The 24,734-nt window shown below is 40.0% G+C and overlaps 1 protein-coding gene across 3 annotated transcripts in view; it reads right to left on the bottom strand.

Annotated features, from left to right (window-relative positions):
• Lypd6 (LY6/PLAUR domain containing 6) overlaps positions 1-12,042 on the bottom strand; it is a 126,236-nt gene extending 114,194 nt beyond the window's left edge. Inside the window, exon 1 of one of the 3 annotated variants that reach the window (XM_074070725.1) lies at positions 11,796-12,042. The gene's annotated coding sequence lies outside the window, so the exon portion shown is untranslated. The remainder of the gene's footprint in view (positions 1-11,795) is intronic. The other 2 variants (XM_074070724.1, XM_020182360.2) reach the window with 2 other exon arrangements.
• Positions 12,043-24,734: the final 12,692 nt, after the last annotated feature.

Below are 24,734 nucleotides of genomic sequence, written 5' to 3'. Positions count from 1 at the left end.
CTGGTGGTGACAAATCAGCAAGCAGTGGTGAGATTTTAGAAGTGGGAAATAAGCAAAGATCCCAACATCTCTTCACCCACATCTCACCAAGAAGTGACTTCCTCTGTGTTCCTATCTCAGTCCTCTTGCTCAGACTCAGAGTGCCTCAACTTTAACTTCCTGCCTGATCCACATCCACCAGCTTGGATCCAATCCATCCATTAATGAGCACATCCTCCATCAGGGAAGCCTCTAACACTAATCTTCCAGGATCTAGAATTGAAACAATGACTTTCCGAGGGAATGGTTTTAATGGTGGGATTGGCAGGAACTAGAGACATGATTTAAGGCAGATGGAGCTTTGCGTTTCTCCTCAAATTTATTCCTGTTTATTTTTAGGGATTCCCTTGACAGGATCAGAAAGTTTTCTTAAGTGGATTATAAGTGGGTGAAACTTTCACTATCAAAAGTCCTTTAGCTAGCTCCATCTCTGCATTCTTTCCCATTTCCCACGTTCATTCTTGCTCAGGACAGTGTTTCTCCAGGAGAGATGTAAAATCCACATGCAATGTCAGAACTGCCCAGGAGCTACAGAAATGGAGTTTGCTTGCAATATGTTGTAGATGCAGTAGCATTCACTCCACATTCCTTGATGTGCAAGGCCTAGCTGAAAATTGCCCCTTCTACCAAAGGTCTCTCCTACACAGTTCCCAAACCAAGAAGAAAGTAACACTACGGATAGCACACTTCTTTAAAATGTTATTCCATTCTGTGAAATGCATTGCCCCTCACTTAGAAAGTTGAGCTTCTGAATAACCTTGGTGGGGAAATGTCTTTCCACGTTGGTTTTCACTACTCTGGTTTACCCATACCAAAAAATAACAACACTTGAAATAGCAATTGAATCTTCATTTCTCAGAATTGGGTGATGTATGAGCCACATTTCACCTGGTGCTCTTTAACATAACATTTTAAGTCCTTTGACTATAATTCCAATCCACGGCAATGAACATTATCCACTAGTGATTAAACAGATTTAGTCTTATCTGGTTCTGTTTTAAAGGCACCAACCCTACATGCATTATGCTTTTCTACACAGGGGGCCTTATGAAAGATGGCTGATGGAAGAGTTTCTGAATAACATAGAAGGGCAATGTACATATTTATCTACATATAGCAAGTTTGTTGTATCACCAACTATTTTATTCTATTAAGAATCAAACATACCTAACATACTCGAAATGGAAACAATAGTCTAACTTGGAAGCCACCAAGTGACCTAGAAAAATAGACAGTAGTAACGAAGTGACAAAGAAATTACATATGAATAACTAAATCAGGATGAGGGAATGATTAATTTCTTCCTAGAATAAAAATAGAAATTACCTATATACTTTTAGAAGTACAGTACTGCTAAATTATGAAAGTGTGATGTTATCAGATTTTTATGTCCACTTGAGAGGATGTCACATCTGACTTTCCAAAGTCATAGGTCATGAGTGACTCAGGGCTTACAGTCTATTTCCTGACACCCTCAATACTTGGAAGGCATTCCTAGGACACAAAGGCAAGGAAGGGCCCGATGAGAACCTTCACAGCTGTGGTATTCATCTATTTCCTGGACATCTAGCAGCCAAACTAGGTGGTAGCTGTCACATAACACAAAACCTACCCCTTCCACCTAAACCAATCCTTTCATACTCCTCCTGGATCTTTGTCTTTTCTCTATGATAACTGTCATTCTATTCAATATATTTATTGAGAGCTTAGTATGTGCAAGACAGTATTCTTGGAGTAGCATCCAAAGGAACTGTCACTATATAAATAATAAGCTAGAATGCAAAAAAGATACATCAGTACAAAATATGGGCATAAGTAAAAGAGTAAAATTTATACTGATAGCGGCATTAGGAGAAAAGGCTTCTTTGAAGAGGCTACATAGAACAAGGGCCTAAAGGATAAAAAGGCCTGTCAACTGGGAAATAATGGATAGAAGGCCACTCCTGACCAAGGATACATCTGACTAGAACCAGTCAGAACTGCTGCAAAACCTTCTGTGAATTCACTCAATTGGGTGATTGGGAATCTGAATTAAAAGAATTAGATAAAAGAAATTTTTTTCTATGAAGTTATACATGAAAGAAAGGCCATGTACTTCTAATACCATTCCTTTGATCTTCTGCAGAAAGACACTACATAAATGCAGAATGTTAAAGTCAGTATTTTCAAATGGCAATATTTTTAGAATACTTTAAAGTGGATTTTTTTCTCTCCAAGATAGAAAAATTCTAAGAAATTAAATGTATTCTGCCTGGATAATCAAGTCAAAGAACGGTGAAAAACTATATGGTGAAAAAAGAACAAATCCTGGGGAGATGTGTTAGATCTTTTAAGTTATTTATTATAGATTTTATGCTCTTAGAAGCCAGGAAATCCTGTGTGTTCAGCTTAGTTTTCTCTATTTTTACAAATTATGCTACACATTCAGATAATCAAAACTATTTGTTAGATCAGCATTAATAAGTAACTTTAAAAGATGTATGTTGGCTCCCTCTTATCTGGGAATTTAAAGTTTCTTGTTATCTGTTTGCTTTTGTCACTACTGGTGTTTGAACTTAGCACCTTGTACTTGCTAGGCAGTCACTCTGCCACTTGAACCCTGTCCTCAGCCCTGAATTTAATTAGTGCAGCCCCTTGATTTTATAATTGCAGCAAATGATGCCCAGACAGAAGGTGACCAACTGGCTAAAGGTCAGACAGCCAGTTAAATTGAAAGAAACTAAATGATTTGCCCAAGGCCATACAGGTAGTAACTGGCAGAGCCAGAATTACCACATAGGAGAGCCTAGACCCCCTAAATCTTTACACTACACTGTCTATCTGCCATGGAAAATTAACACAAATTCTCCTACAGGTAGGTGGAATGCTATAGATGAAGAGTCATGCAGATAACAAGTGAAGGATAATAAATGCATACATTATCTAAATTGCTTTAATGGCATAAAGGAATAAGTATTTCTCGATGTCCTGAATAGAAACTTAAATAATGTGTACATTTGCTAATTTATTAAACTACTGGTATGGAAAAAGGAAAAAGTGAGAATAATGCAATCTTTATTTCATTTATTTCTCCTGCTTTTTGGGCCTAAAAATACTAAGGAATTTATCTTTAAAATTTTTCATCTGAAATTCTGCCACTCAGTCACATTAACTGCATTTTTATTTAATCATCTAGAACACTTTAAGATACTTATTTTGATAAATAACAAGTATGAGTGCTAAAGGGGGGAAGTTGAGGGTATAGCTCAGTGGTAGAGCACTTGACTAGCATAGCCTGAGTTCATCTCCAGCACTACCAAAATACATATATATGTTTGTATAAATAAACAAATAAAGCAGAGGTAGTTGGAAAAATTCTGGATTTAAGGATTCTTACATCAAATAGCCTAGCAAAGATGAAGATTTTATTAGCATATAATGGTTTTACAGGGGGATACATTGTGACATTTACATATATGTTTATAATATATCTTAGACATACCCCCTCCATTTTTCTCCCTCTTCACCCCCCTTCTTAGAACAATTTTAACAGGTTTTATTCTTCTATTTTCATATATGAATACATAATACATCTACCATGTTCACTCACCCTCATTTACCCTTTCCTATGACCACCCCCCCTCTTACAGGTACTCTCCTCTAGAAAAGACCTATTTTGCCTCCTGTCCTTTATTTTTTTAAAGTGTACATTGATAGTCCAAAAAGAGGTTTTGTCTTAGTGCTTCAGGCCTGCATATATCAAACTTTATGAAATTAAACCCCCATGGTTACTTACTCTTTTCACCATGCTCCCCTAATATAGAGAGACACTGTAGTGTAAAGATTTAGGGGGGGTCTATGCTCTCCTGTGTGGTAATTCTGACTCTACCAGTTGCTACCTGTATGGCCTTGGGCAAATCATTTAGTTTCTTACGGCTTACAGTACAGTACAGTACATCATATTTGTTTTGCTTAATTGCCTATTGTGTGATGATTATTCATGCATACACCTAAACACTTTTTAATCTATTTTAAATCTTATTTTGCATCTTCTTGGCAAAAGAGAGCAAGGATGAGCAGGTGAGAATGCAGGACAGTACACAGGAATACATAGTCTTTGAGTTTATACTCTCTGTCTAAAACTCTGTCTTCAAATAGTAATGGATCCATTCAAGTTCTAGATTTTTATTTTCACTATAAACAGCCCAATTCACCCTGTTTCTAATTGTGTACATTAGAAAAACTTCAGGTTATAGATCTAACTCTTCTATTTGCAGCATCCTGATAGGGATAAAAATGTCATAGTGACCAGTTGCAACTCTGACCCCAAATTGGTGGACTGGGAGAAAACTAAAATTTCCTGATGGGGCTTCGCTGAACTGGACACATCCTTTCTGGGCCCTGGAAGTTTTACACATGGAGAAGAGATCTTGGATCCTGGGGCATGAGGCTTCTAAGCTAGGTGGCCCTACATTCGTCCAATATGGATTGCATCTCCTCACATCTGAGCTGTGCTATGAGCACCATTTTAATGATTCTCAAAGAGGAATGACTGCCCTATCACCTTCTGGTTTAGGTAGTCTTGGGCTGGCCTATGGTTAGTCTTGGTGTCAGATTAGTTGAAGATAAGATGATCCTCTAATAGGTAGGAGGGTCCTGTCTTCTGAGCCATCCTTTCCAACCCAGAGTTCTTATCTTTATATTCCGTCATCACATAATAGCAAACTCCCCAAATCCTCACTCACTGGGCACCAGATTGATCATTTGAGTGCTCTTAACTGATTCTCTCATTTCTATCTCTCCAGAGAATAACAATAACAATTGCATGCCATAATATATATTCCAAATTTTATAGAAGAAAAAAAGATAAAATCTTCTATTCTTCTGTTAAGATTTTTTTGACAATATCAGAAATATTATTTTGACCACAATAACTTACTAAGTTGATGATGAAAAACAATTTACAAGGACTCCTGGAGCCCTTCTGGGGATCAAGTGTTAATATTTGTCTTAATCTGTTCAGGCTGCTATATCAAAATTCCTTAAACTGGGTACTTTATAAACAGCAGGAATGTGCTGCTTGCAGTTCTAGAAGCTAGGAGGTCCAAGATCAAGAAGCCAGTATGTGTGGTGTCTGGTGAGGACTCATGCTGTACCTCTCAGATGGCATCTTGTTGTTTTCTCTTCACATGGGAAAAGGAACAGGAAGCTTCCTTCAATGTCTTTATGAGGGCACTAACTCCATCCATGAGGGCTGGGCCCAAAATTGCCACTTTCAACACTATTAAGTTCTAACATATGAATTAGGGGTACTAATAACCAGACCACAAAAGTATCTAGCTACTAAAATTTAATAGTTCTGGATATAAAATGCTCCCTTGCAAAGATTCCAGTTTACCAAGGAGGACCAAAGCTTACTGGGATTACACTTACTGGGATCCACAGTGGGGACAAAGGTAGTGAAACCAAGCCAAGGCCTGAGAGACATTAAATTCAGAGCCAAGGAAATAAACAGAACACCAGTCCACAACACAGAAGCAAAGTATAGAAAGAGATGATCACAACTGTCAGGATCTAGGACAAATTGTCAAGAACGAGTTTGAGAATCCTGGATAACCAACATAAGCCACTTTTCTGGACCAGGATATGATACAAGGAATGTCAGGGTGAATTATGGATATAAGATTAAATTAAGACAAGTAAATCCTATTATCTCCAGGAAAAATGGGCCCTTAGCACTCTTCTTATTTCAAATATCTGTGAATATAAGATTTCAGTTCTTTCATTCAGTTCACAACATTCAATCATATTAACTGGCAGACTCTTCTGTGCTAGGTGCCAAGGCAAGCACTGTGTTGTCAGTGGAGAAAGAAACAGGTCCCTGTCCTCACAGGGCTTACATTACAGAAAAGAATTAGTGACCAGGTGTGGTGGCTCATGCTTGCAATCCCAGCTATGTGAAAGGAAGAGGTAGGAAGACTGTGGTTCAGGATGGCCCCAGGCAAAAAGCATGAGACCGCACGTGAAATATAACTAAAATGGATGGAGGTGTCATTCAAGCGGTAGAGTACTTGTGTGAAGCCCTGAGTTCAAATCCCAGAACCACCACCAAAACAAACAAACAAAAAAAGCATTCCGTGACTTGGTTCCTCACATCCTAATTAGCTATGGCAAGAATGGCCTCCCAGTTCTATCTATGACTATCTCACTATCTATGAAAGCACTGGTGTTCATCCTCAGCCACACTTTTTCCTACCAAACACACACAAAAATCATTTCACCATGTCACTCTTCAGAAAGAGAATTCAGCCGGGAAGAAACAGGCTAAATTTTCAACTACAGATTGTCAGAAGACAGAAATGATCACCAACAAATGAGCTTTCTTTATAATAAGACAACATGAAAATAGCGGTTGTAATACTAAATCTTTTTTCACAGCAATTTTCCTTATAAGAACAATACATGTTTCAATGTAGAAAATCTGGATTCTCTGGAAGTAAAAACATGACAACAAAAATCACTTGCAATCTCACATTGCCCAGAGATAGTCACTATTAATACGCTGATATATTTCTTCACATAGACAGATGAACAAATATAGAGGAATTAAATAAACTTAATCAACTACACATTTTTAAAAAAATTCCATCACACTAATATAGAATTGATATACAATACTTTTTCTTAATATTTAATTTAATTTGGTGGACACATTTTTAAGAGAGCTGAGAGATATTAGCCAGTTACACTGCCTGCTGATGGGAAAGAACTTAAAACCATCTCACATAAGTGTGCTTGGTATTGCTTTTTTCAAGTACACTCATCTTCAATCTTCCATTTTGACTTTAATCTCCTATTTTTTTCCTTCTCATTTAATCTTTCAAGTTATTCCCCAAGTTCAACTTTTGCAACTTGCTTTTTACTTATCATTAAGAGCTGTCTATTATCTGTAAGCATTTGTGCAAGTGTTAAATAAGACCATCTCCAAACCACTTCCTGGAAGTGCCTATCTGTCCACTCAGAAGCGCATCCTGAGCTCCTCCTTCTGTCTTGTTTCTTGGCCAGCCTCCCATTCCTAACAAAATATTGTGAATTGGATGGAACTGGGACATGTCACTTGGTTAAGCTTTTTAAAAGATTAAAATTTCACTCTCTGCAACACTTCAACAGCAAATTTATTTTCTTCCTGTAATACATTATTCCACTTTTTTAAAAAAAATAAGTCATTATTTGCTATAATCTGTTAGTTTTGAATATGGATCTCCCAATCAACCTAGGGACAGGGATCTGATTTGATGGCCCCAGGGCCTACTGAAACCCTTTCCTTGACAGCAGCCCTGAGGACACCAGCCACTGTTCCACTAAGAGCTGTCATCTATGAACCAAGTTTCATCTATACACGTGGGTGAGAGCCATCTGGTTTTGGTGATTTATCTCCATCTAGTCTGTTGATTTGGTCTGGAATGTCTTGAGTACTTGCCACTTCCTGATCTATTACCTCCAGTGTGTGTACTGCTGAGAGCGCCTGAGTGCAGGAATATTGCTCAGCAAAAACAAAAGGAAAAAAAAATTCATTTACACTCCATTTTATCTCCCAGCTTCTGAGTACATGCTCAGTATGATAAAAGCCAAGTGCTTCCACAGTCTTCATTTTCAGATTGTTTGTCTTTCAGTTCTGTTCTAGAAATCTCCAGCAAGTATTTTGTTTTTCAAATTCATTTTTGGGTACCTCATGTCTAGTGCACATGGGATCTATCACTCTTTATGGGCTCAATTTTATAACCTAATCCTTCAAATACTCCTTTTTCATTATATGTATTTAAGCATTCTTTTCCTTTCCTTTATTTTTTCCCTATGCACTTGGTGGTTTAAAGAGCTTGAGTACAAGACCTTTATTTTTCTTATCACACTTGGGTTCCCATAAGGTAATTTACATATTCTGCATTTTCTCCTGAACAATAGGATTTTTAAAATTTTAATTTCTTTATTAGGATATATTTGTCATACAGGGGGAATTCATAGTGACAATTCCAATTAGGCTTACCTCAATTGGCTACATTACCCCCTTTGTCTCTCCCCCACAAACACCTCCCCATTTAAAGCAATTGCAAGGGGTTTCTTTGTTCTATTTCATATAAGTATTTGAAGTCCACCTTAATCTCATTCACCCTCCCCTCTTCCCACTAGTACCCCCCATACACACAGTACTTATTTTACAGTCCTTTCATTATTAATATTTAAGTTGATGTTCAAAGGGGTTTCTCAATGTATCCCCACTGTGAATATACTTTATTTTGGTCCATCCAAAATAAAGTCTTTTTTCCCCTTGTGTTAGCACTGAGTCCCTTTTACAGGATTCTGCACTTGACATCTTTCTTTGGAGCACCCTCCTCCATTCAAATACTGAATTGAATGGAAATATATGTCATTTATGCTTACATGCTGCCATTTGTGTTAGACGTGGTAGGCATTCAGTGAACATTTCCTGAGTGACTGTATGATACCAACAGCTAACAATCATGTGGCACCTACTAGGTATCATGTCCCATGGTACACTTTACATACGCTGCAGCATTAGATCTCAGGTGCTAGACTGTAAAGTTCATTGGCAAGAGTTTGCCAATGTATTATACCCAGCACCTGGAGCAGAACTGTACAGACTAGGAACCACTAAATATTTTCTGCATGAATAAACTGAAAAACTGCATGACGTTGGTGCACTCGTGTGTTACACAGGAGGAAACAGAAGCACAGAGAGGTTCAGTTTCTGAAGTCCTATAGTACATGGGAATCCAAGATGTGAACCCAAAGCCCACACATTTACCAAGACTTATTGTCAGCAAACCCAATTATCTACCCACATCAATGCAAACGAAATTAACCCCGCGCATCTTAACAGATACTATGTGATGTCACAAATACAAATCATCAGTAATAACTTTCTAACAGCAGATCTGCCAATGAAAAGTCTTTAATAATAATCAGAGAGGCAGATATCTATAAGAGTCTTATTGTTAGCTGTGCAAGTAAAAAATGTAACTTCCCTTTAGTCTATGTTTTATACTACATTTGTACATGAGTGAGTGAGGCTATTAGGCTTTTTCATAAATATATGCTTTGTTTTTCCTAGACTGGCTCTGGGTGTAAGTCCATTTTTCAATTCTTTCTAAAATAAGAACAGCACTAATGAAATAATTGCTTATGATTTCATTGTTAATTATCTATAGAGCTTATTAAAGTAGAAACCTTACATATTTCTCAAATGCCCCACTCCTGGTCACCGGAGTTTTCTGAAATACTACCCTAAGAAATCATGCTTTAAGGTCTGATTATTTGTATCTTTAACAATTCACTACTAAAAATCATATAATGAGAAGGGTGGTTCCTTAAAACTATTTTTATCTCTCTCCTTAAATCTTTATCAGCCCATACATTAGTGGAAGCTAAGTAATATTGAGCAGGGAACAAGGTCCATTGGGAGTGGCACATAGTGGTCTCTGAAGCTATGAGATGAAGAGCCAAACAGGAGTACAGGAAACAGAAGTAGACAAACACCAATGATGTTACCCAGTATAAAGGAGGGAAGCAAAGAAGGAGAAAGGGGTGGGGGAGAAGCAAGGAAGGACAGAAGAATTTGGAAACCTTGAGTTTCAACTCTACTATTCACCTAGATCAGTCTCTGAGAGCCTCAGTTGTTCCATCTGTAAAACAGGACTGAGAGCCAGGCACAGGTGCTCACATCTGTAATCCTAGCTACTTGGGAGACTGAGACCAGGAGGATCATAGTTTGAGGCCAGTCCAGGCAAATAGATTGAGAGACCACATTTCCAAACTAACCAGAGCAAAATAGACTGGAGGTGTGGCTCAAGGGAAGAGTGCCTGCTTTGCAAGCATGAAACCCTGAGTTCAAACCCCAGTCCCACAAAAAAAAAAAAAAAACCCAAAGGGTGAGCAAAATATGATTTCCTCACAGACACTTTAAATAGCATATTTCAATGTGCCACGTAAACTGCACAGTATGTTACAACGTATGGTATGGTTTTTACATGACATTGCTTGCCCAGAATCAGCCCCACGTGTGCTATAAACATTCATCTTGCAGAGACCATCAACAGCTTCAACTGTAGCCCCAGAGCTGTGTCTATCTTTTTGGTCTGGATGCATTCCTCATAACTTTAGCCCAAGTAAACAATACACAATTTTTAGCAGGCTTTGTGTGCCTGCAAGCTCAGAAGGCTTACTCTGTGCTCTCAGGACTAGAGTGTTATAAACCTCTGTTTAAACAAGAAAGCCTCTTTTAAGTGTTGTCTCAGCCTACCACCTTTAGTTGAGGTGGAAACTAAAATTGAAAACAGATAGATGTTTTACATTTAAATGGATTTAACATAAATGTGCATTAAGCCATTTCATGGACGATTGCACAAATATCTTTTGCAAACTTGGTACACTTGAGCACATACACAGTAACCATTCATGTCTTCTAGAGAAACAGGGTGCAGATCCGAAATTTTAAACAGCTACTTGGAGTTCATTTCACCCGAAAGAAACTGTAATGGCTTTAAGGGAATTGCTGTAATAATACCATGGCATCTGCAATGGCTGGCCAGAGCAGAGCAGAACACAGTATATGTCACCGCAAGTCAATTTAACAAGAAATAAGCTTCCCCCTGGAGAATCTAAACTCCCTTGCCTCCCACAAAGAAAATTGAATTTTGGAGGTCACACCTTGGGTAGGTTACCAGAGGCAGAAGCTTAACATTCTTTTTGTCATGTGCAGTAGCAGGTCAATGCTGTTCTACCAACAAGTCGCTACAGAAGATCTGTTTCCACTTCCCCAAAGCCCCAAAATTAAAACTTAAACCAACTTTTGGAGTCCCCTAGGACAGCAAGTTGATTGTAACTCTAAAGATACCTGGGACCACACCAGATAAAATCACGTCCAAACATGGAGTTTTGCACCACGCAGTGAACAGCAGGGTTTGTACTGGGGGGATCAAGGGAGGGGGTGGGAGTCCAGAAAATATGAGACTGTGGTGAAGGGTCTGGGAAAGTGAGACAGCCCAGCATTAGACTGAAATTAGATTGAAATATGACTCAACCGAATTGCTGCCACCAGAGAGGAGAGAGAGAGAGAGAGAGAGAGAGAGAGAGAGAGAGAGAGAGAATGGTCACCAAGTCAAGACCAGGCGAAGGCGAAGTCCCTCCTTGTAGGAGGACCGCTCCCTCCCGGGGTGGGTGGTCGAAGGGCCTCGCGTGGTCTCGCAGTCACCCGGCGCTGGCCCAGCACACCGCACCTTCCACAGCGGCTCTGGGTGGCCAAAGCCAGGTCACTGCCACCGCCCCCCGCAGCAACATGTGGGGTGCTGCCACGCCACTGCCGGGGAACTCTCTCCAGCTGGAGTTCCTGGTGGACACTCGCTTGGCCCTGGGATGGTGTGGAAGTACTCCTTGGGAAGATTCCTCCAGCCTTGAACTTGGCAGCTCCGGCCATTTCCATCCCACCCCATGGCGCGCCGCGCCGCGCACACACACCGCCCCCGCTCTGGACCTGCCCGGGCTGCGCGCGGCGCTCTCTGCCCACTCCACGGCAAAGCGCGACAACGGGGTGCAGAGGCGGCCGCCCCGGCTCCGCTGGCCCCAGAGGGGTTGGCCTAACCCTGGGTAGTTCCCGCGACTCAGCCCTAACCCTGGCTTGGCCCAGGCCCCGCAGTCGCCGGGGCGGCTGGCACCAACCGCGTCTGCTTTTGTGCTCCCCGGGGAAGCCCGCTTCTACTCACCCGGCTTGCGCGCGGATTCCGGCCGCCAACGGCAGCCCGCTGCCCCATCCCACGAACACTGCGGCGCCCCCAGTGTGCAATGCGGAGCCCCACCAGCGCGCGGCCGGAGCCCGGGAGCGCAGGGTGGGAGCGACCGGGGGAGGGAGGAGGGGAGTGAAGGAGGAGCGCGGCGGGGACGGAGGAAGGAGGGAGGGGCCCGCGGGGGGTGCGCGCGCGCCACTCCCACTCATGCCCCGCACTCGCCGCTGCTCGCAGCAGCTGCCGTGCGCCCGGCCTCGCGGATCCCGTGACCAATCAGCGAGCGCAGGAGGAGCCGAGCCCTCCGCGGGGCGCGCTCATTGGTTCAGGCACGCGACCCAAGTCCTGGAGAGTCAGCCCGAGAGCCAAGCGTGCAAACTCCGGCTGGCTGGAGCAGACCTCCCAGCTCAGGTGGGGCGCCCTGCACCGTGCTGCGACCGCAGAGGGAGCGGAAAAGGGGAGAGTTGGGACCTGCCCGGGAAGCCGGTTCCCAGACAGCATCCAGAGCTACTTTCTTTGCTCAGGTTGCAGATTCCTTCCTGTATGCGACCGCGCCGGCCTCACCCCGGCCAGCATCAACGCGTCCATAAGCCTAGCAGACTGAAAAGTCCTCAGACAAATCTCACTCCCAACTCTGCTTGAGGGCGAAACCAGCTGGACCTAAGAACCAGAGCTAAAAAACAAGTCGAGCTCCAAATCCAACAGGTGCAATAGAGGACCCAGATCTCAGGGCAGAGGATGATGGGATGGGGAGGCAGGTGTTCGTTTAGAAATGAGAACTTGGTTATGGAATGTGGTGACAAAAGCCCAGGGCATAATTCTCCCACCCTCTGCAAACCCTTTCCCTAAGTAAACTACCCCCCTCGTGCCCAACCCTCTCAGGAGGATTTTTCTCTTCCTTGCAAACCATTCTTTTTTTTTTTTAGTGTTTTTTTAATTTTTTTATTTATTTTATTTTTTATTTTTATTGTTTTATTATTCATATGTGCATACAAGGCTTGGGTCATTTGCAAATCATTCTTAACATTTCTGAAACTAGGAATGTCCCTATATAGCTATCCTTACATCAACTAGCAAAAAACCCTGGTCCTCCTTATTAATGTTCATACTCTCTAACAAAATTAGAAATAAAGGCGAAACAGTTTCTGCTTGGAATCGACGGGGTGGGGGCGAAGGGGGGTAAACGGGGGAGTAGTGACCCAATCATTGTATGCACTTATGAATAAAGGAAATTAAAAAAAGACACTTCTGAATTTTTCAGTTCCCATCCTTAAATGCAAGTGGAACCCATCTCTATCCTGCACATCTGAGCAGTGCCAGCAGCTGACAGCGAGATGGAATGACCAAAGAAGACCCTCAAGAAGATCTGGAGAAAGAAAGACTCCACAGTGTGCCCTGGAACTGCGAGCTGGGGACCACTGCCACACCTCTGTCTGGCTACCATCCAAAAGAGTGGTCTCACCCCGAGGCTACATTGGTCCATTTTGACTTTCTTCTTCCTTCCCCTTGGACTTTTGCCTTCCTAGAGCTTTTTTATAGAACGCCTCTGAATCTCCCAGCCTCTGCCCTTCTTCATAATCTACTCCATCTCAACATAAAAATATTCCTAACTTTAAACAAAATAAACCAGTCACTCTGGGGAAGGGCCTAGAATAAGGTATTTCTGACCAACAGTTCCTGGATTGAGACATTGTTTGCCTCAGTTTATGTGCACAAGCATTCAGAAGCCCAAGGTTCAAGTACACAAAAATAATGAGTGCTCCCCTTAGGACCTTTTGACAAGCAATGAAGAGAACACCACCTGTCTTCCTGCAGGGCTCTCATCATCACCCTGAATGAATTGAATATGAATTGATCAAACTGAGCCTTAGTATTCTGTCCCTTGTATCTGTGCAGGTTACCTCTGCAGGTGAGAGTCTGTTTCTAATGAGAACACGTCAAGGATGTCATCTCTGCTACTTTTGTGTCCTTTCCAGGGAAGAAATCCTGTCTTCGGCAGGTCTAGATCTCATGAACTTTTAAATAATTTTTTTAAGTTATTCAAGATGGAGGGTTTAACTTAGTGGTAGAGTGCTTGCTTAGCATGAGAAGGCCCTGTGTTCAATACCTAGCACCACAAGAAAAAAGTTAAGTTAAATAAATAAATCGCTCAGAGCATAATTTGGATTCAAAATGAAGTTCAGTGTATTAAAGCAGGTCATGAGAACAGACATCCTGGTATAAATGGAATCCTTAGGCCTGCTTTCCAAAAGTGATTTTAGAAAAATAGAAGGATTTGAGTGTGAATGCACTCCATTGTTATCTTTGTGTGTTGGGATAATGGGTAGTTTTCTTTTAACTTTCTTCTCTTTTTCTATTTATCTATTTGTATTATTGTTGTATTGGGGATACATTGTGACATTTACAAAAGTTCCTACAATAGATCATAGTTGAATTCCCCCCACCCATCATTCTCCTTTATCCTCCTTCCCTTATTCCTGGAATATTTTCAACAGTTCTCATTTTCTTCTTCACTCTACTTTATTGCATTTTCAGAAAAGAAACTTTAACAACATGTTATCTATCCATAAACAATATTCATCAGGCATTAGAAAAACTGAATTTTTGAATCCTCCTTCCACTTAATCACTGAGCCCTATAATTCTGTCTTCCACAATAGCTCTCTGCTCTGTCCTTCCTTGACATCTCTGTTGCCACTGGCACACCCTCCTCTTACCAGAAGTGGGGACAGCTCTTAACCATTCTTCTCTCTGGTGGGCAACCACACTGCCAGCTCTACTGAAGAATCTCTAATGTGGTCATGCCATTAAAACCTTCAGTCTCCCAAATGATGGAAGTTAACCAAAGGCCTTTCCTTCCCAGTCTGAGCCAGCTTTCCATGTTGACCTCATCTTGCCCCCACATTCCCTTACACATGATGATCCTGCCCCACAGGCTACTTCCTATTAAAAAAAAAAAAAAAAAAGCAGGGTTTAGGTTCACTTGAGTATACGTCAACCATAGTCTTACTACATTGTGTTATAATCTGTTGATTTATTTATTGGAAGTTCTGTCTTTCATCATACTCATCTGTGTACCCTCATGTAGAACATAGTGCCTGGCCTCAGTAGGTGCTCAGTAAAAATTTTTAAATAAATGGATGGGTATTTGAAATTCCTGTGAAGCATCTTATTTCATGTGTTAGCCTGTTTTTACAAGACCCCAAAGGCTTCAGTTCTGTGTGGTGAAAATTATTAATCATAAAAATTAATTATAATCATAATTATAAATCCTTGTTTCATCTTTCTTAACTCTAATTTGGCTCTTCCTGCATTAATTATCTAATATCATCTTATTTGATTTCACATTTAAGAGATACAGCTAATGAATTACTTGTAGGTAATCTAGTGTTGTTAGGAGGAAATTTTCCTTTTTGTTTTTTACAACTTTTATTTTCAACATAAAAATCCAAGGCCCAAAATGTTAAGATACAAAATGAGAAACACAATTCAGAAGAAAAAATATACAATTTCAACTTTGTCAAAATTAAACTATTTCCTCTGCAAACAACACTGTTAAGGGAATGAAAAGACAAGGATCAATTGGGAGACAATATTTGCAAATCATTTATACAGGACTTGGAGCCAATATGCAGCGAACTCTCAAAACTCAACCAGAAGAAAAGAACCAATTTTTTTAAATGGATAACAGATTTGGACACATACTTTCCCAAAGAGGATACACAGATGTTAAAGAGAACATAAAATGATGCTCAATATTATTAGTCACTAGTGAAATACTAATTAAAACCACAATGAAGTGCTACTATATGCATATTAAAATAGCTTAAAAATAAAAGAAAAAAGCAGGCCAATGGCTCATGCCTGTAAACCTAGCTACCCAGGAGGCAGCAATCAGGAGGATTGCAGTTTGAAGCCAGCCTGGGCAAATAGTTCATGAGACCATATCTCAGAAAACCCCATCACAACAAAGGGCTGGTGGAGTGCCTCAAGCTTCAATAGTGCCTGCCTAGTAAGCATGAGGCTCTGAGTTCAAACCCCAGTGCAGTCAAAAAAATGAAAAGAAAGAAAAGAGAAGTCTGACCAATACCAAGGCTGATGAGGATGCAGACAACTAAAACTTTCATACATTGCTGGTAGGGATGCAAAATGGTCTGGCCACACTAAAAATAGTTTTGCAGTTTTTATAAAACTCAGTATACATTGACTTGTATAATTAATTAATCCTACTTCTAAATATTCACCTAAGCAAAATGAAAAACTTGTGTTCACAGAGAAACCTACAAACATGTTTTTGTAGCAATTTTATTATCCAAATATTAAAACAACACAAAAGTTCCTTAACTGGGGAATAAACAAACTGCAGTGCATCCACAGAATGGAATACTGCTTAATAATAAAAAGAGTAGACTACTGACATAAGCAACATTTTGTGCCTCCAATGCATTATTTAGACTCAAAGGCTAAAGTCATGCTCTGGTTAAGAAGAGCAGAGCAGCAAGATAAAGGACTTGAAGTTTCCTGTGATGATGGAGGTGCTCTTTGAAGTCTGTAATCTATATTTACACAAGGCAATTGTTTAAACCATTGTCATTTTGGACTTCCTTACACACAGACCTAAATCTTATTTTACCTAATATATAAGCTCTTGAGTTAATTAATGGAAATTCCACTGACTGCATGCTTATCTTAATTCACTGAAATATCACCAATGCCTTATCCTTTGCTCTACACAGTGTGTACTCAATAAATATTAGTTAAATGCATAAACAGATAAGGATGAAGACAAAGTTAGGAATTTTCAGGAACAGAATTTTATATTCAGATCAGTGTGTTCTCCTTCAAAGTAGCTAGTCTGACACATTTTTCATTCCAGTGATTCTGCTTCCATCTCAAAATATATTCTCTGTCCCTTTCTATTTATTAAAATATTGCTCTTTCTTTAAATAAAATTGTTTCCCTTAAATGAGTTATTTGCTTTCTTTCTTCCCTTCAATGAGTAAACAATAAATTTAACAAGTCTTAACATTTTATTCATTTTTCAATATCCCAAGTAGTGTCCAATTTATCTTCTTTATCTCTAACAAATTTAAGAAGTTTATATAATAGGCACCGAGTAAAAATAAAAATCCAGATTTCATGCAAAGCTTGAGCGATTTGGGCTCAAAAATCATCAGATTTCCAGATGTATCAGTAAAAGTAATTTTCATTTATTGGACACTGGTGGTTGACATTAAGCTCTTGAAATATCATTAGAGTATTTCTGCTCTAGCCGGTTTGCACAGTCAAGTGACTTTTAAAAAATCATTTATAGCTAAGCTTCTATTCTAGAATTTATCACAAGAACTCAATTTTCTCTACCAGGTTTTTTCTACTAGGAAACAGTAATCCTGACAGCCAGTAGAGACCCCACAGTTGCTTTACACACGTTTCTACCTTGCTTCTTTCACTTTTGCATAAACAGATGCCATCCTACATGGAATTGACACTGTAATTCTTCATATAGAAAAGCTTATCTCCTAACAACCATCTCACAATAAAAATATGAGGGTTAAAGAAAGGGAAGTTGAGGGAAATGGACAGAGATATATAAGCTAAGGAGGATATTGTAAGAATGACTCCAAAAAGGTCTGAAAGTGTTATTACTTTTATTTTTCCCAGTTTCTATCTCTGTACCCAAGATAATTGAGCACTGGTTGAATTCTTCTCTGATTTTATTTCTATTTCACCAAGAAAGGTGAAATAGATAAAATTTCAAGACATTAGGTACCCATCATCCGTCAACTTCCCTTATCCTTATCCTTGATGCCTATAATTCCAATAGAATAATAAATTCCCTTAATCAGATAAAAGAAAGGTGTTATGACGAGAAAGTGTCCGCCAGAAAACGTGTTGAAAAACTAATCCCTAGTGTAATAGAATTAAGAGTTGGGATCTTTCAAGAGTTGAGTAGGCCATTTGAGCTCTGCCCTCATGAATGGGTTAATGTCACTATCACAGGAGTAAGATCATTTTAAAAGGGGGAGTCCGGTCCCAATTTTCACTTTCCTTCTGTTTTTACCATTGGCTGATGCAACATGAAGAACTTCACCAGATGCCAACCCCTCAATCTCAGACTTCCCCTGACTCAGGTATTCTGTTATAGCAGCACGAAACAGACTAAGACCAAGGGATTATAATGAATTGGGTACTTATCTAAACAGTGGGAACGACTACCTGGGACACAGTGCTGACAAGCATGAAGAAGCCAAAGTATTAAATCAGTTAATAAATCTTTGGTGAAAGAGAACAGTTATAATTTCATTTTAGACATGCAGTTTGGGGTGGTTGGAGGATGTCCAAATGAGATTATGCAGTAGGTAGTTAGTTACATAGGTACAAAGCTCAATAGAGATAATAATTTTTTGAACTTAAAACTCTCACCACTCTCTACTTCTGTCCATAATAGACATTGTAAACCAATTACATGCTTATTCCTTTTGAACCTAACTTGGCCTTGGCCCCCTTCCCAGCACACTGCTCCTTGTAGCCACCACCAAGAGATAGCTGGAAGAAGAAATTAAAACTGATTTTCATTACAAACTACAGAGTTAATTCAGGCACTCTATGACTTAGTACAAGAAGACAATGGCTAAGGAAGTTGTGACAATGGAGCATTATTCAAGTGACTGACCATGTTGTCTAGGTTGGATAAAGAAAGGGAGCAAAATAAAGATTTAAAGGGCTTCTTATCAATCCCAAGAATTGCTAAACTCGGGTGCCATAGTCTCTTACCTAGTTTTCTTGACTCTTGGAAAGGTAATTCTGTGTGTTTAAATTGAGGCTTCTGAGGGAGAATGAACTTGAGAGAGTCCGCTTCCACCAACTATACTGCTGGTATCCATTCCAATCTCAACAGTTGAAACCGTCATAATCCCTGTCCTTGTGTTACCAATTCTGAGACCAGCGTTCTTTCCCTCTCTGTGGTAAGTATGATTGAAGTCAGTAGGTGAGCTCTTTGTTCAATGAAATACCTGCTCCTGGGAATCAAATTATGCACCAATTAAACCGCCTGCATGAAGGCTAACAGCTTTTCACTCAAGACTTTAAGATTATCATTTTGCAGTGTCTTTCAATCTAAAAGTAGTAAATCCGAAAATTCCCATTCCAACCATTCCCTGCTTCATAAGACCTGTCTTTAAATCACCCAACCCTGGCTCTAGCTGACTGGGACAAATGTGGAAGAATCATGGGACGAACACTGTACAAATACATAAAATAACCAAATGCGGAAGTATTAGAGCTCCCTGGAATTCTGTGTTCACACGATAGCAATGAGTTTTGCTAAAGGCACAAATTCATGCATATCTACTGAACAAAAGGTACATATTACAAGATGGAAAGTCAATGAAGAGCAAAGCAAAAACATAGTTGATACCATGTCTCACTGAGCTTCAGTCTAGTGAGGGACAAAATCATCAATCAAATAATTTAACAAAGAGGTATGAAATATGAGACTGTTCAAAGTAGAATTTGAGAGTCTCAGAAGATAGACTTGAGTGATTAAACACCTAACTCTATTATATAATATGCTCATGCAAAAGGCATTTTTACTAAGGCATTAAACAATTAATCAAAAGAACATTAGTAGATTTCTGTTTCCAGCTAAAATGGAGTAGCTGAGACTGACTTTGGCCTCTGAAATGAAGCAACTAAAAATTGGACAGTATCTGTATGAGACAATAATTTGGAAGACATTGAACATCAGGCCACTAATGTCATAATCTTGAGGGACAGGACACATTATTGGTCCCATTTCCATGTATTCCTCACCCAGAGATTGTGAAGAGCAAAAATGCAAGTAAAGGCTGCTAGTGAAGTGAAAATCTGTGTTCTGAAGCTGAGATCTCAGCCCTTCTCCCTGCTCAGCTATGAGAAGCCTAATATACAGGTTGCCTCCTGTAGTAGTGCAAGGAAAGCAATGACAGAGATGACTCCACTTTGGATGAGAGAGGCAGTTTAAAAGCCGATATCTAAATAGGCATGGGAAACAACAGGCTTCTCAGAAAAATAACAATTCTCTCACCAAAGGAACAAGATGCAGCTGCACAATGTAGGGAGTGGGCCCCAAGACCCGGACAAGATGGGCAAACTTCCAAGGACGAGGACCCTCCTGGAATGTCCAGTTTCATAAGGAGAGGGACAGACAGGTGGTCAGATTTAATGAGAAGTTGACTAGGCCCCAACCAATAACAAATATAGAATAGCTGGACCTAAGCCAGTTAATGCCCTGTATCATCTCCCGGACTTCAGCCTTTTTTTGACTTAGCGCTTCCACTAAGTCCTGCTCGTCAGTGTGCTTTTTCCATAAACTTTATGCTTGCTTTAACTGTTTTTTTTTTTCCTTTGTTGTTGCTCTGGCTGGGGGTAAACTGTGACGTTTACAAAGGTTCTTACAATGTATTAAATATATTATACTTGAATACACCCCATTCCTGGAATGGTTTCAACGGGTATCACTTTTGCATTTACGTACATGTGTACACATTTTTTGCACTGCATTCACTCTCCTACCCCCTTTCCCCACCACCTCTCTCCCCCAACTGGTGCCAACCCTCTCCCCAGGCAGGACCTGTTCCGCTGTCCTGTTCTCCAAATTTGGAGAGCAGAAAAAAATAAAAGGAATATGACATTTTTTGCTTGTTTGAGATAACGGAAACTACACAGGGAGTTTCCTTGTGATATTTCCAAGTATATTTGTGTTATACCCCCAATTGGTTTATGTCTTCTAATTACCTAATTCTACTTTAGTCACTTTCTAATGGTGGTTTCAGCCGCTTTAAGATTTCTGTATTCTTTCTTGTATAGAGACTACATCAACCATATTCAAGTTCTTAGTTACCTTCTTTTACTCTATCCATCCTGTGCGTGATCTCCCCTTAGTGTGACCAGTGTTTCATAATATTGCTGCAATTGTACTAGGTCTATTTCCCATATATGAGACAACATGCGCCATCACTTAAGATGATGTTCTCCAGTTCCAGTCATTTACCTGAGAATAACAAAATTTCATTCTTAACTCCTGGTCCGGTGCCTTCAATCATCGACTACACCAAGGCACGAACTTGGGAAACAACAATCCGGTATCATTAGTTTCCTAGGGCTGGCCACAAATTGGGTGGCTTAAAATGGCAGAAATGTATTCTCGCACATTTTAGAGGATAGAAGTCTGAAATTAAGGGGTGTGCAAGGCTCTAGAGGAGGGTCTGTTCCATGCCTCTCCCATAGCTTCTGGTGGCTGCCATAATGTTCCTTAGTTTATAGATGCACCACTCTGGTCTCTGCTTCATTGTCACATGATGCCCTTCCTAGGTGTCTTTTGTCTCCTCTGTGTTCTCTTCTTATAAGGACAATTGCCATTCTGATTAGGGCCTGACTTGAACCAGTATGACCTTATCATAACTAACTACAAACACCCTATTTCCAAATAAGGTCATGTTCTGGAGTACCCAGGGTCAGGGCTTCAGCTTACCTTTTGGGATGATACAATCTATGACACATTCGCCCCCAACAACCTGCCCTCCCCCACCAACTGCAGGAGATTGGATTATGGTCTTAACTAGATTCTACTGATCCCCTTTTGTTTTCACAAATCAGCTCCAGCCCTAGTCCCTCAACCTCTCAGGGCTTCTCTTTTTGTTTTTTTAGAATCTAATCTTTTGGCAAATATATTCAGCAGTACTGAATACTCCCATACTCATTAATATAATTCACCTTTGAGTACTCACTTGGGGAAAAACACATTAAAGCATTTTCCTAGTGTTCCACCTTCACTCAGAGTTCAGATGTGTTTAAAATCTGTCAATTAGATTAAAGTTCATTTCACAGGGATTTGGGAATGCAGTAGCTATCTAGTTTGTCTTTGTAAGCCTAAACTGAAACTTGAAAGGAGAACCAGCATATAGGATAGTATTTCAAACACTTAGCAAATTACATTGTCATTAAGTATCTCTCATTTTCTTCACGCAGACACATGGACACACATCTCACTATGGGTTCCTCTGATTGTACTCTTGGCTACTCTAGGTCAGGATTTCACATGTATGTGTGATTTCATGGCAGTTGTGTGGGCTCACACAGATTTCACTTCCCCTTTCCCATCCTATAATTAAAATGCAGGTACCATTGGGTGGGTAGACTTCTGAGTAAATTGCCTTTCAAATGTGAGCCAGATTTCTACTATTGTGTCTGAGTGAGTTTGCTGTCTATTGGGGAAGTACAAGCTAAAGTGTTTGCCTGTGTTTTTTGTGCAGATGTCACACCTTGTCACCACCACTACCCCCACCATGGTGAGAACACCCTGCAGACATCTGTTCCCTTTGAGCAAATGCCACCCTCTAAAGGGTTTTTATCCTTTCTACAGGATAAAACATGCTTTCCACAAAGTTCATTCCTGATTCAATGAGGGGCACAAAGAACATTCTTCTCAGAAGTAAATAAATGATTTAAAAATGTAAAGGTTACAAAATTTTGCATTTTCCCACCAGTTGCATCTTATCAAAGGAAAGATTGCTATTGCCAGATCACGAACAACTGATGGTGCATATTAGTTAATTTACTGGTGTGGAAAATATAGGGAGAACTAATAAGTGTTTTGGTTGACAGGCACAGGAGCCTTTCCATACAACGCAGTGAAAAAAGCCTGAAAGGAGACGTATTTTTCTATTTCTTTACTCTTTGCCTGGGGCAGTGTAGCCCCTGTCTTTGAACAAGGTCAGGTGCATTGTGCAGACCCATGATTTGAAGAGCATTGAAAGATTCCTGGAGGGGGTGTATCTTCTGCAGCAAATATCTCTGTGGGGGAGGAGAGGAGACCCCACACAGGCTGCCTCTTTATTTCCCAAAGGTAGAGGCCCTGCAGACTCTTAACAAGCTGGGGTGAGTTAACACCTGCTCCCAGAAAGAATGTACTCAGGCCCTCTGATCACAGGTAGTTGACTTCCTGATAGGCAGGGCTGGAGGCCCCTTTCAGGGGCAATTCTTGTCTTTCCATATCAATAGGAAATGGACAGTAGACAACTGTACAATGTTTTCCAAGTTGAAAGGCCAGCTGGCACTAACTCTCAAAGCGCACAGCAAGGAAAAATAACCCCAGAAAATGTCAAATGTGCATACATTTGTATGTTCACTTTGCATTTCAACACTACCTTTTAAATATATAAATATTTTTGTTAATCATGATAGTACACTTAAGTAATTAAGGAAATGTGAGATGTTCAGAGTAAATCAATCTGATAATTGATATTTATATTGAAACTTACTGTGTGTCACTACTAGAGAATATGTCATTTGGAGAATACTATAATGGTAAGTCATGGTCTCTGCTTTTAAGCACTTAGCAGATTATTTGGAGACTAGAGTACACATACATTCTAACAAGTCAATAAGTGCCAATTTATGTAATATACATATGTTAATAGAAGATATCAATGCTCAGGTTCTGTCAAGTAGAGTAATAAATAAGAATCAACTGCAGGGGTCTTTCAAAAGGAGTTCTTATATTATTGTTGGGGATATGGATCTTACTCTGGAGATATGGTCTTGGAAGAAATGTCATTTATTTATCATTTTCAAATGAATTAATTCAAGCTGTTATAATGACCAAAAGGCAGTAAGTTTACCTTTCTGCTCTGAACGTGTAGAAATGATGGATGAAATATTTAAACGAGAAAAAAAAGAAAGAAAAACAAGATCTAACCAGCCTCTGGTATAAGAGAATCATCTATGTGGAAAAAAGGCAAAAAAAATTGTGAGTTATCTGGGCTCTAGAAATAGGCAATGATGGTGGAGACCTTGTTCCCTGTGGGACAAGGATTTTTTAAAGGTAGTGAGATCTGAAGCAGAGCAAGGTACCTATTTGACGGCAGTGACAGTCAGAACTCGCCACTCTACTGGGCTTCAGATGAATCTGTAAGCCTGGAAAGACGAAGAACAAAGGTAAGGTGTAAACTCCAGGAACTGAACCAACTGCCTGTAGACTCCACAATGGATCTGCCGTACCCCTTATTGTCTTCTAAGAGCAGTACCTCTATAGCTGAATTGTAAACCTGGTCCTAGGTCAGGAGCAGGAAGACTGGGCTAAGTACAAACAACCATCAACTTCTTAGGGAGGGAAAAGTTGGAAGGGGATGCTCAAAATGAGCCTGCAAACCAAAATTTCAAAACACATTAGAAGTCTAATTTTTCAAAGAATAGCCAAAAACCAAAAGACTTGGAAGAATATTCATTTCAAATGAATTTTACTTTAGAGAAAGTCTGAAAAGACATTGGAATAAATTTGTTGGGGTGATTCAAAGACATAAATAAAGCTATCCATGTGATAGAGAAATAAATTATGGAACAGAAATAGGCAGAACTGAAATGCAAATGACACAAATTGAATCACATCTGCAGTTCCTGCAATGCTAGAAGAGCTGGGAACCAACCTAAGGTCACAGTCAGACACTTTCACCTACCTAGGAAGGGATGATACATCTGTGAGGTTATACAATACTATAAGATGAATGGAAGACTTCTGTCATTAATCCATCCTTGTCATTTTAATATCCTCATTGTTAGGTCCTGAGGTCACCCATGATAATGAGCTATTTGTGTTAGGGGATGGAGGGATCACACTAAAACTATGAGCCCTCCTGCCTAGGACTGAGCCTTCTTACTTGCATTACTTGCATCCTCTCAGGTGATGTCTCTGAATATAAGGCCATAAAGAGGACTCCGGCCATACCTCTTTTAGGGCATTCCCATCACCTTTGTACTTAAATACATGGGTTCTCAGACTCTGTCCCAAAATATTGATCCCCTTGATCTGGGGCAGGGCCTAGAAATTAGTATTTCTAATGAGCTCCACGGGTGATTCTTAAGCAGTAGTGTCAACATTTAGGAA

This window comes from Castor canadensis, chromosome 4, assembly GCF_047511655.1.
Source record: "Castor canadensis chromosome 4, mCasCan1.hap1v2, whole genome shotgun sequence".
Taxonomy (NCBI): domain Eukaryota; kingdom Metazoa; phylum Chordata; class Mammalia; order Rodentia; family Castoridae; genus Castor; species Castor canadensis.
Note: the sequence above shows the minus strand (reverse complement) of the source record. Positions and strands in the feature narration are given on the sequence as shown.